At 36.6% G+C, this 12,251-nt stretch overlaps 1 pseudogene across 1 annotated transcript; it reads left to right on the top strand.

The window, feature by feature from the left end:
- Nucleotides 1-994: 994 nt before the first annotated feature.
- LOC308419586 (alpha-enolase-like) lies at nucleotides 995-2,198 on the top strand (annotated as a pseudogene). Its single transcript has one exon. The product of its transcript is annotated as an alpha-enolase-like (transcript).
- The last annotated feature ends 10,053 nt before the right edge of the window (nucleotides 2,199-12,251 follow it).

Below are 12,251 nucleotides of genomic sequence, written 5' to 3'. Positions count from 1 at the left end.
GTGAGGTAGAAACTCAGGATTGAGATTAATTATTTCTACAATAGACTGGTAGACACCTCTCAGCAAAGAGATGAATACTGCTTTAAGGAGTTTCATCTTATCTGTGATCAAATAGATGGCTTTTTGAAACAGAATTCCTCTGTTGCTTCAATGAAATTTAAAAATGAAGGGTAAAAGAGCCCCTAATAAAACTTATTGGAGTTTAGAACATACAACCAAGAAAAGCTCATACAAAGCTAGTAATAAGGTGAGATTTGGAATGAGGACCGATTTCTGTGACTATATTAACAAGCAATAATTTGTGCTTTCTATGTGCCAAGCCAGTTTTAAACTCTTTCTAATAGCTAGAATAAATATTCATACATGCACACGTATATGTATATGAATGCTTGCAGACTTCATTAAGGTTTATAAGGCAAGTCTGTAGTGATGCATGACAGGTTAATATCTTTAAAGCTTTTGTCCTCCTTAGATTGCAAAGGACAAATGTTAAAATAGCCTTTTCCACCATGAATTGTATTTTATCCATGATTTGTATTTTATGAGGGAAAAACATAACTTTGGGTAGTATTTGGTAAATTAAATTGGAAAACATTGTACTGGGAATTGTTAATGCAGTAATATACTTCATTACTAGTGGGGGCCTCTTAATTTTTAACAGCATATCTGTTGTGAGTAGTTGTAAAGTTGACTAGGATTTCACCAGTAAAATGGTTGAAAGGCTGCTTTGGAAATAAAGCACAATGAAGTGAATATTTTCCTCTATTGTCCTATGGAGGGTGGAACTGAGTGAGTACTATGGTCTAGCTTGAGACCCCTCTTCTTCCATTCAGTTCTGATTCTATCATTTACTTATAGTTTTGTGATTCTTATTATGCAAAATCAATGTTTTCCTGAAAGTCCATGTTTTGTTTAAAAGATATATGGAAAAGATATATTAAAGAATGGAATATCTCAGCTGCCAACAGGACACAGATGATCTTGCAAACACAGAATGATCCAGACTGCAGAATCAGTGCCACCCTCCTTGGGACTTGGGACAGGTCCTTTGCATTGGATAGGAAAGAATGATTGTATGCTGCTTATAGATAAGCCATTGAATAAAGTTGTTTTGGTCTTTAAATCCAGCCTGCAGTGCTGCAGTAATACAGAGTCCCACTCACATATATCCTTAAATCTCTGTAAATTTGGTGCAAATGCCATCCGGGGAGTCCCTAGCTGTCTACAAACTGGTGCTTTGGAAAAGGGGACCCCTTTTTACTGTCATATTGCTGACTTGGCTGGCAACCCTGAAGTCATCTGGTCCCAGCTTTTAATGTGATCAATGGTGGTTCTCATGTTGGCAACAAGCAGGCCATGCAAGAGTTCATGATCCTGCCTGTGGGGGCATCCAGTTTTTGGGAAGCCATGTGCATTGAAGCAGAGGTTTATCACAACCTGAAGAATGTCATCAAGGAGAAGTATGGGAAAGACACTACCAATGTGGAAGATGAGGGTGGATTCGCACCTAATATCCTGGAGAACAAAGATGTACAGGAGCAGCTCAAGACTGGAACTGCAAAGGCCGGCTACACTGACCAGGTTGTCACTGGCATGAACATGGCTGCCTCCGAGTTCTACAGAGCTGGCAAGTACGACCTGGATTTCAGTTCTCCAGATGACCCTAACCAGTACATCACACCAGACCAGGATTTCAATTCTCCAGATGACCCTAACCAGTACATCACACCAGACCAGCTGGCTGACCTTTACAAGTCGTTCATCCAGAACTACCCAGTGGTGTTCATTGAAGACCCCTTTGACCAGGATGACAGGGATGCTTGGCAGATGTTTACAGATAGTGTGGACATGCAGGTGGTAGAGGATGACCTCACATCAACCAACCCTAAGCGGGTTGCCAGGGTTGTGGGCTAGAACTGCCTCCTGCTCAAAGTGAAACGGATAGACTCTGTGACCGAGTCTCTACATGTCTGCAGTCCAATAGCTGGGGTGTTATGGTGTCTCATCGATCTGAGGAGACTAAGGACACTTTTATTGCTGACCTAGTGGTGGGACTCTGTACTGGGCAGATCAAGAGTGGTGCTACTTGCTGATCTGTGCACCTGGCCAAGTACAATCAGATCCTTAGAATTGAGGAAGAGCTGGGCAGCAAAGTGAAGTTTGCTAGAAGGTCCTTCAGGAACCCACTGGCCAAGTAAATCATGAACTGGAGATTCCTCTAGCAACCAGCCCTGTCTCTGAAATCATCAAGGCAGCTCAAGGCCAGCCTAGTGCTTGTCCCTCCCATGTCACTGCTCCTTTAGATATCCATGTCTGACCACCTGGAGGCCACTTTGTAATCATTTGATTAGTCTGAATCATTGTTTCTGTTACCTGACTTCCCAGCTAGTGCATGGAGCCCCCAGAACTCCAGTGTTATCTCTAGATTGCCCACTGCCAAGACTCCACCAGTGGTTTACATGAGAAAACAAAAAAGCCACAGAAGCCCATGGGGGGAAAAATTCAGCTTGCAAAGCATATAATTTAATCTAGTCTAAAAAAATAAAAATAAAAAATCCCAGCTGCCCAAACACTGACTCGAGATGTAAAAAATTCTATTGCCACCCAGCTGAATATTTCTCAACACAATGAAGAGTATTGGGTATACTGTAAATAAATCTATGGATTTATATGAAAATACTTTCTTTCCAAAGAATGCCTCCAATCCCATTTCAAAACTATAATCCATGCATTTCCGTAAAACTGTGCCTCAGTCCAGTTATATAAAAAAAATTTTTGAACCTTCCGGAGGGAACAACTTGAATAGCTATTGTATAAAATCACATTCTACCCTTTAATCCTAAGAAAACAGATGCTCAAATCGACAGCATAAGACCATATGTAAAAATTGATCTCCCACACACTATCATTGGGAATATCCAGGAACCCAAGTCACCGTTTCTGCATCAAACAGGACTTAGTGGCCAGGACCTGTGTAGTCATAGTTTCTTTGATTTCTACCTCCACCCCAGCCTGTATACAAACTGGGAGCAACTGAGAAAACTCAAGCCTGTTCTACTTAACACTCCTCATAGGAAGCCATACTTGTAGTTAGTCAGCCACTGGCTTTGACTCCCTACAGCCTCAGCTAGTGCACACCTAAAGCCTTGGCATCTTACTACTAAAGCTTCATCAGTCTTCTTCTTGGTCCTGAATCAAGACCAAAAACAACTAATGCAGACTAAACAAATGTTCTTGATTCCTATTCATTTGAGTGTTTCTTTATTGCATGTTCAGTTTCCCATTCCATAAATTTACCATAATCAGAAAATTTTTAACCTATTCTGTCAGTGTTTTATTTTTCTTTTGTATATTCCTGAGTTACAAGAAATTTAAAGGAAGAAAAGTGAGTCTTCTGCCTTTAGTGAAACCTTTCTGTAAAACATGTTACCATTGTCATTCTAAATTCAGTCAACTTGACTATAAAGAAACTATCATTTATCTACCTGTTATCAAGTTGACAACAAAAATATTGCTTTAAATCATAACTGTCCACTAGAAGCCCCTAAAGATGCATTTTCACATCAAGATATCATGAGGCAGAAAGTGTTCAGTCTATCAAACACACACACACACACACACACACACACACACACACACACACACACACACACAAACCCTTTAATATTTAACAGATCTAGCATTTTTCAAAATTCTAAAGTTTAAAATCTTTACTGGGATTCAGGAAACTTTTGACTATAAGCTCTCCAATGAGCAACCAAACTAAAAAACAAGTAAGTTTTAAGTCTCCAGAGTTGACTCATCAGGTATAAGTGCTTGTTATACAAGCTTGATGTATATAAAATTTCATGAATGTCTACAGTCCCAACATTCCTGCAATGATGAGGGAAGAGACCAGAGTAGAGGAGCAGAGTGCAATAACCTAAAGGCATTAGGTACTCTTATTCTGTCAGCTCTGTAGCCTATAGCCCATATAATTACTCTTTTCGGATGGACCCAAACCATCTTTCCTTGGCTGTCATGTATAGTCCTGGAATCTACAGTATTTTGGGGTCACTAATACAAATTAGAGTTTCCTTTAATATTTGAAATGGCCTTGGGCCTCCTTGTAGGGATTTTGACCCTGCCACACACTGACTTTTGCTAAAGGGCCTTTGGCACCATCTTTTGTGACCCTTGTTACCTTTCACCTTCCAAGGCTCCATAGCTAGTATCAGAGCATAAATGGTCTTGCAAAGTTCTGCTTCCACCACATGATGTCTGCTCTGCTTTGATAGAGACACAATTTTTTGAATAGTGAACCCATTCATCAGTATTCTAAGTTTTGGATCTTCTTATAAATTAATGTGTATTGTCATCAGATAGAGATGCCTATGCATGGGAACCTCCTGTGGATAGTCCTTGGGCAAGTTCTTGGGAATAGTTCTTATTTTCCCTGTTTAGAAATAATGTTTCTATTTTTTGAATTTGATCCCTTTAACAATTATAGTACTTCATAAATGACTTTAAACTGATTCTACCATTTCACTAAATACTACATTTTAAATGTACTTGGCTGTATTTGTTGTTCTTTCTCACTCTAAACCTGGATAAGAGCAGTCATCAGTAACCACAGCACAAGCTAAATGCTATCCTGTCTTCAGAATCCATCTACCAAACAAACGTAACCTGTACCATTTGAAATAGGCTTCACTGACATAATTAGTACATGGGAACACTACATTCTCTTTGCAAGAATATACCAAGCCTCTTTCCACCAGTGTTCTTGATCCCTTCTGAATCATCAGCTGACTTTCCAGACTTATAGCAGAGTAGCTTTTTCTTTCTTTTTCTTTTTTTAATATTCTGCTTATAGTCTTTTACGGCTTTTTAAAGCCTGGAACTTCAAACACTTCCATGTTCCCCCTGAGAATCCAGCCAACTAGTGAGGCACAAGTTTGGGTTTAGTGCAGCAACTTTGTATGTGTCACCATTCTTGTTGAGATTGAAAGTCAGTCAAGGGGATACAGTCCTTTGTTTTGAAGAAGACATGGCAATGAAAAAGAAAAACAGCTGGCCACATTGTTTATAAAGTCAGGAAGGAGAGAGTAGAGGGGGGCAATCAATCTCAGTGTTCAACCTGCATTCTACTTTGCATACAGCACAGAAATTTAACCTAAGGGATATATGGTGGTGGAACCTATATTCAGAATGCATTTAATCTTCTCAGTTAAGTCTTTCTGAAAACTCAAGAGACGAATGTCAATGGTAACTTAAAATTGAATTAAGTTTAGAGTGACTATGATACATATGTGTGTGTGTAATTTTGTTTTCTTTAATACAGATATTTTGTTGAGATATTATTGGGATATTAAATATATATCCCTTCATGTATAGTTCTATGGCTTCTAAACAAAATAATAAAATTAAATTATTCACATAGATACAATAGAACATTTTATTATTCTTGTTTTGACTATTAATGAACATATTCTATGCCACCATTTAGGTTTTGTAGCAAATAAAAACTACTAAAATACAATGACTTTGTGTCTAAAACTCTTATGTAAGGCCTCAAATGTCTCCGATGTCTCTCACAGCTTAATGCATTTCATTCTCATGACATTTTGGTTGGAATAAAATGTAAAAGAAAATAACCTTTATATGCATAATAGAACTTCATGCAGGTGAGGGTTTCCATGGATACTTTTATGATGTGAAGAATTTGTGTGTGGAAAGTGGCATTTCATTTCTAGTTCTGAAAGATTTTGTTCTGATCGTTAAAAAGAAGAAAAAAATTGCCAATCATTTCTTGACTTTCCAAGAGAATAAAAATAGTACATATCCCTGTGTATTTCTGTTAGAAATGATGATTTAGTCCTTTCTAAACAAGTTTTCTAATCATCTGTGTTGTCATATTAATGTCAATATTTTATTAAATCTATAGAGCAATTATAAGCAAATTTTATGAGCTTAAAATATTAAGAATTTTGTTTTCTATTGGATATTATTTTATTTACATATTAAATGTTATCTTCTTTAACTCCACTGCCATGTTCCCTCTCACTCCTCTAGCCTCCATGAAGTTGCTTCCTCTTCCAAACATCCTCTCCCACCACAGCAACTTGGCATTGCCTTACACTGGCAAAACATGCCTTCACTGAAAAAAAGACTTTTTCTCCCATTGATGCCAGATAATGATATCCTCTGCTACATATGCACCTGGAGCCATGGGTTTCTTCATGAGTACTTATTGGTTGGTGTTTTAGTCCCTGAAATCTGTGGAGGGCATAGTTAGTTCATAATGTTGTTCTTCCAATGAGGTTGCAGCTCCTTCATTCCTTTATCTAGCTCCTTCATTGGTGTCCCCATGTTCAGTCCAATGGTTACCTGCAAGCATCCTCATATGTATCAGAATGACTCTGGAAGAGCCTTTGAGGAGGCCTCCATATCAGGCTCCTGCTAGTAAGCACTTTTTGACATCAGCAGTAGTGCATGAGTTTGGTGGCTCCAGGTGGGATAGATCACCAGGTAAGGCAGTCTCTGGATGATCTTTTCTTCAATCCCTGCTTCTCTATTTGTCCCTTTATTTTCTCCGGTGAATGTATTGTTCTCAATTCTAAGAAGGGCTGAGGCATTCCAGTTCTGGCCTTCCTTAATTTTGAACTTCATAAGGTCTGTGAATTGTTTCTTGGGTATTCTGAGCTTTGGGGGCTACTATCTGCTTATCAGTGACTGCATACCATGTGACTGGGTTACCTCAGGATCGTAGCTTCTATTTTCATCTATTTGTCTATAAATTTCATGAAATAATTGTTTTTAATAACTAAGAAGTACTCCATTGTGTAAATGTATCACATTTTCTGTATTCATTCCCCTGTTGAAGAACATCTGGGTTCTTTCTAGCTTCTGGCTATTATAAATAAGACTGTTAAAACCATGGAACATGGTGGAATACGTGTCCTGGTAATATGTTGGAGCACCTTTTGGGTATGTGCCCAGGAATACTGGGTCCTTTGGTAGTAGTACTATGTCCAATTTTCTGAGAAACCACCAAATGGATTTCCAGAATGGTTGTACCAGCTTGCAATCTCACTAACAACGAAGGACTGTTCCTCTTTCTCCAATTCCTCGACAGCATCTGCTGTCACCTAAGTTGTTGATCTTAGCCATCTCCCTGGAGATGTTTTTATGGTTGAAAATAGCTTTTCTATCCTGGGTTTTTTGTTACTCCAAATGAATTTGCATATTGCTCTTTTTAATTCTATGGAGAATTGAATTGAGATTTTGATAAAAATTGCATTGAATGTATAGATTACTTTTGGAAAGGTGGCCATTTTTACTATGTTGATCTTTCCAATCTATGTGCCTGTGAGAACTTTCCATCTTCTGGGATCTTCTTCAATTTAATTCTTCAGAAACTTGAAGTTCTTGTCCTACAGTTATTTCACTTGCTTGGTTAGGGTCACACCAAGGTACTCTACATTGTTTGTGACTATTGTGAAGGGTGTTGATTTCCTAATTTCTTTCTCTGCCTGTTTATTCTTTGTGTAAAGGAAGGCTACTAATTTGTTTTAATTAATTTTATATCTAGCCACTTTGCTGAAGTTGTTTATCATCTGGACATGTTCTTTCTTTCCAATCTGTATCATTTTGACTTTCTTTTGCTGTCTAATTGTTCTGACTAGGACTTCTAGTACTATATTGAAATAGTAGGGGGAGAGTCAGCAACCTTTTATAGTCTCTGATTTTAGTGGGATTGCTTCAAGTTTCTCACCATTTAGTTTAATGTTGGCTACTGGTTTGCTGTATATTGCTTTTACTATGTTTACATATGAGCCTTGAATTTCTGTTTTTTTCCAAAACTTTTCACATGAATGGGTGTTGAGTTTTGTCAAATGCTTTCTCAGAATTTAATGAGATGATCATGTGGTTTTGTTTTCTGTTTTTTGTTTCCTCAGTTTGTGTATATAGTAGATTGCATTGATGGATTTACTTATATCGAACCATCTCTGCATCTCTGGAATGAAGCCTACTTGATCATGGTGAATGATTGTTTTAATGTGTTCTTGGATTTGGTTTCCAAGGATTTTGTTGAGTATTTTTGCATAGGAATTCATGAAGAAAATTGGTCTGAAGTTTTCTTTCTTTGTAGGGTATGTCTGTGGTTTAGATATGACTGTAATTGTGGCTTTGAAGAATAAGCTGGGTAGTGATCTTTCTGTTTCTATTTTGAGAAATAGTTTGGAGAGTATTGCTATTAGGTCGTCTATGAGAGTCTGATAGAATTCTGTACTAAACTCATCTGGTCCTGGGCTTTCTTTGAATGGGCATCTTTTGATGACTCTATTTCTTAAGGGATTATGGGAATGTTTAGATGGTTTATCTGATCCTGGTTTAACTTTGGTACCTGCTATCTGTTGAGAACGTTGTCAATTTTCTCTAGATTTTCTAGTTTTGTTAAGTAAAAGCTTTTGTACTAGGATCTGATAATTTCTTCAGTTTCTGTTGTTATGTCTCTCCTTTAATTTCTGATGTTGTTAATTTGGATAATCTCTCTGTACGTTCTAGTTTGTCAATCTTGTTGATTTTCTCAAAGAGAGAACTTTATTTAGTCATCTACCTATACAAGTATAAAGATTTATTTATTAATTAAAAGAGCATTTAGGGTAGTTTTAGCTCCAGTTTTATCTTGACTTGGTACTGTGTCAAAGTGTCTAAGATTTTCTAACAGACACCCAAATTAAATCCTATTTTTTTTGAGAAATGTTTTTAAAATATGCAAGATTTCAGGCTTAATATTAAGCAATGTGGTTTACAAAACACCTGAAGAGGTTCTGATATTTTAGTGAGAAAAATCTTTTAAATGTTATATTTTTAATATATTTTTGTTTTGCACTAATATATTATTAACTAGTTTTAAGTGTTAATGCACCTTAAATGATTGAAAATTTAGTTGGTTTAATTCAGATTTAAGGTAAGACTCAAATACATACTTCCTTTTCTTGTTAACAGGAGTCTATCCCGGAAGTGTAAAAGTGAAAATCATGGTTATGGTTGTATTTAGGGACTGGATATATGTCTCAGTTGTTAAAGTGGTCATTTTAAAAGCATAAATACACAAGTTCAAATCGTCAGGACTTAGGTAGAAGGTCAGGAATGCCTACATATGTTTCTAACAACCCTCTTCCCAGAATTGTTAAGGAGGTAGACACACAAAGGTTTCTATAGCTCAATGACTCCCTAGCCAGTTAAATTAATGAAGGCTCAGTAAGAGACCCTTTCTCAAAAAATATTCTTATATGTACAAAGATCAATGAAATATACAACGACATAATGCCACCTCCACATGTACATACAAAGGCATGCACATACAAGCAAATAATTGAAGGCAACAAAAGAATTAAACACCTGGAAATATAAATAAAAGCTATAAAGAAGATATCAACTTACAGGGTTCTAGAAATGGAAAATCTAGGTAAGCAAGCAGGAGCTACAGACTCAAGCATCACCCACAGAATAAATGAGATGTATTAGAAGTAAGCAACGAGTCCCAAACAAATCACACCATGCAGCAGGTCTCACATGGGAAGTTTATAGAGAAGGACAAATAGAGGCAGCCACTGGAAGAAGAAGGAGGAAAGAGATGGTGAGAAGGAAGAATGTGTTTTTATTGCATTTGTGACACATCCATGAAGGAACATTATACAGAGGCAAAAGGACAGCCACAGAAAGAAGAGACTCTGTCACCTCTTGGGCCACTAGAGATGAAAGGTCTCGTTGCAGAGTAAAGATGCCTGATAGTGGTGAAGTTACTTCTAGCTGTCCATGGATGTGCCTGATTGCCAACAAAATGGAAAAGAGCATCTTAAGAATTGAAGATTCAATAGATTAGTCAAAGAAATTTTAAATCAAAAAATTCCCTGACACAAAACATCCAAGAAATCTGAAACATTGTGAAATGAGCAAATCTAAAAGTAACAGAAATAGAAAAAGAATACTAGTTCAAAAACCAGGAAGCATTTTTAACAAAAATCACAAAAGATAATTTTTATAATTAAGAAGAGTTGTATGAAGGTACAAACTTACAAACACTCTTTGCCATCAAAGCAGTTAACATACAGAAAAATGAATAAATATTAAAAGTTGCAAGAGAACTTGTGTAAGTAATTGGATTTAAGTTCAATTAGATGACTGTTGGGTTACCTCCTTAATTTAAGTGCCAGCCTTATACCTATAGATACATTGCCATTTGGAATCATTGTTGTTTATAGGCATTAGAACTCGGTAGTAGTGAAAGGACCTATGTAAGCTTTTCTACCTTAGCAGGTTATGTAGCTGCTTTCAATAATAGGAGACATAATCCTCTGTGAGGAGGGTTCCAGGCCAGTTTTAGGTCAGTTCCAATTTGATTCTTTTGAGTTATCTGTATGAAGAACATAGTGTCTTCAACAAGGTCTTCAATGTCTGGGAGGGAACCAAGAGCAACAGCAGTATCCATGTTGTTTTCAGAGTCCTTGGACCCCTTGACTACCAACTTGAGAGGAAGTTTCACAATCCTGGCAATTTTTGTTTGTCTATGGCTGTTGGGGAAATTCAATAACAGTTTTTATATGACATCGCCTCTAAAGTTTTACTAATTAAGCACATAAACACCATTACATTAAAGTTTTCATGAAGTATAATGGAGACATGTAAAACACAATGACTGATTTTGGAAGACATAGGACATTAGGTAAGAAAATACAGGAAGAACTAAGTAAATTAAGGACTTATCAGAATACAGCCACCATGAAGTATGTAATATGGTTTTGAGCCGGTGATTTCTATAGCCCTGTCTGGTCAGGGAGGATTTTGAATGGGCTGCAGGAAAGAAAGCCTGGATTGCTAAGACCCTAGAGAGGTTACTATCATATAGCCCAAGTAGGAGGCAGTTGGATTTGTGCTTGTATGAAACCAAAAGTAATGAAAAATATGAGATATATCTCAAGACAAAACTAACAAATCTGACCCACATTAAAAATATGATGTGAAAAGAAGAAAGAAAGCTCAGGGAAAAAGTCTATAGTTTTGCTTTATGCACCAAAGAAAGACAGTGATGTTTGCTATGAGAAAGAAGACCATGGATAAAAAGGTTTCTATTGCTTCATTTCCAAAGTAAAATTTAATTTTAATACTTGTTCTGTCAATATGTTTTTACTTTAATAAAGATATGCTTATATAAAATCATAGCCATAAATCTTGGCCTAAGAAAAATAAAGGAGTACCTTGTTTCATTCAACATAAGCACTGACATTAGACTCTATTTAATCTTTATTCACTATTTATCCTCAAAACCACACTTATACATTTTGTTTAAGTGCAAACTTTATACATCATTCTAATTTATGTCTCATTCATGAGTTTTACTTTCATCTCCATAATTATTAGCCTCATATATCTTCTTTGTCTAGATTACCAATTCAATAAATTTTTGTCTGGACCATTCAATACCTTACCTCTCCTTCCAGCTAATATAAGCATTAGTCCCTATCTGCTTCTCATCAAAAACATTGAAGATGCAAAACACAGCTGGAGAAAAATTATATAGATGTATAATTTAGACCTATTCTATACCCCATCTCCAAGCTTGAGTCAGTCCTTAGAAGTATTGCCAGCCCTTCAATCTCTGCTCAGATATTTTTCTTTTGCCATGGTAACAAATTTATGTTTTAACACCTCCATTCAGCTTTCACTTTTATATCCAAACAAAATTAATGCTATTGGTAATTAATTTATTCAAATTTCAACCTCCACATTTCATCATTATGTACATTATTACTGGTCTGGACTCACTATGTTCAACCACTCTTGGTTTAGCTCCAAATATCTCTTCTAGATCTTGGTCTATTTTTAATATCTCATTCTTTCCCAAGAAGTATGCAGTAGTATATATATATATATATATATATATATATATATATATATATATATATATATATATATATATACTACTATATATATATCTGAAGTAAACACCCTAACTAAGACACAGATTTCTGAGCACACAGAGGATCTTCAGGGATCTTCAAGAGTGCTCTCCATCCTGAGCCATTCACCCACTGGTGAACTTTCTCTATGCCAACAGGTTAGACCTCCAGGAACACTTGGGTGCAGATATCTTTGTGCTGCTTGGGAACGGACTGTTTCAGCCTTCATCTGTGCCCAGAGCTAAAGCCAGCCCAATGCCATTGAAACATACAGCCTGTCCACAGAAAGCTGAACAACCAGGA

This window comes from Micromys minutus (assembly GCF_963924665.1).
Source record: "Micromys minutus genome assembly, chromosome: 4".
Classification (NCBI taxonomy): domain Eukaryota; kingdom Metazoa; phylum Chordata; class Mammalia; order Rodentia; family Muridae; genus Micromys; species Micromys minutus.
This window is presented reverse-complemented; position numbering and strand designations above follow the sequence as displayed.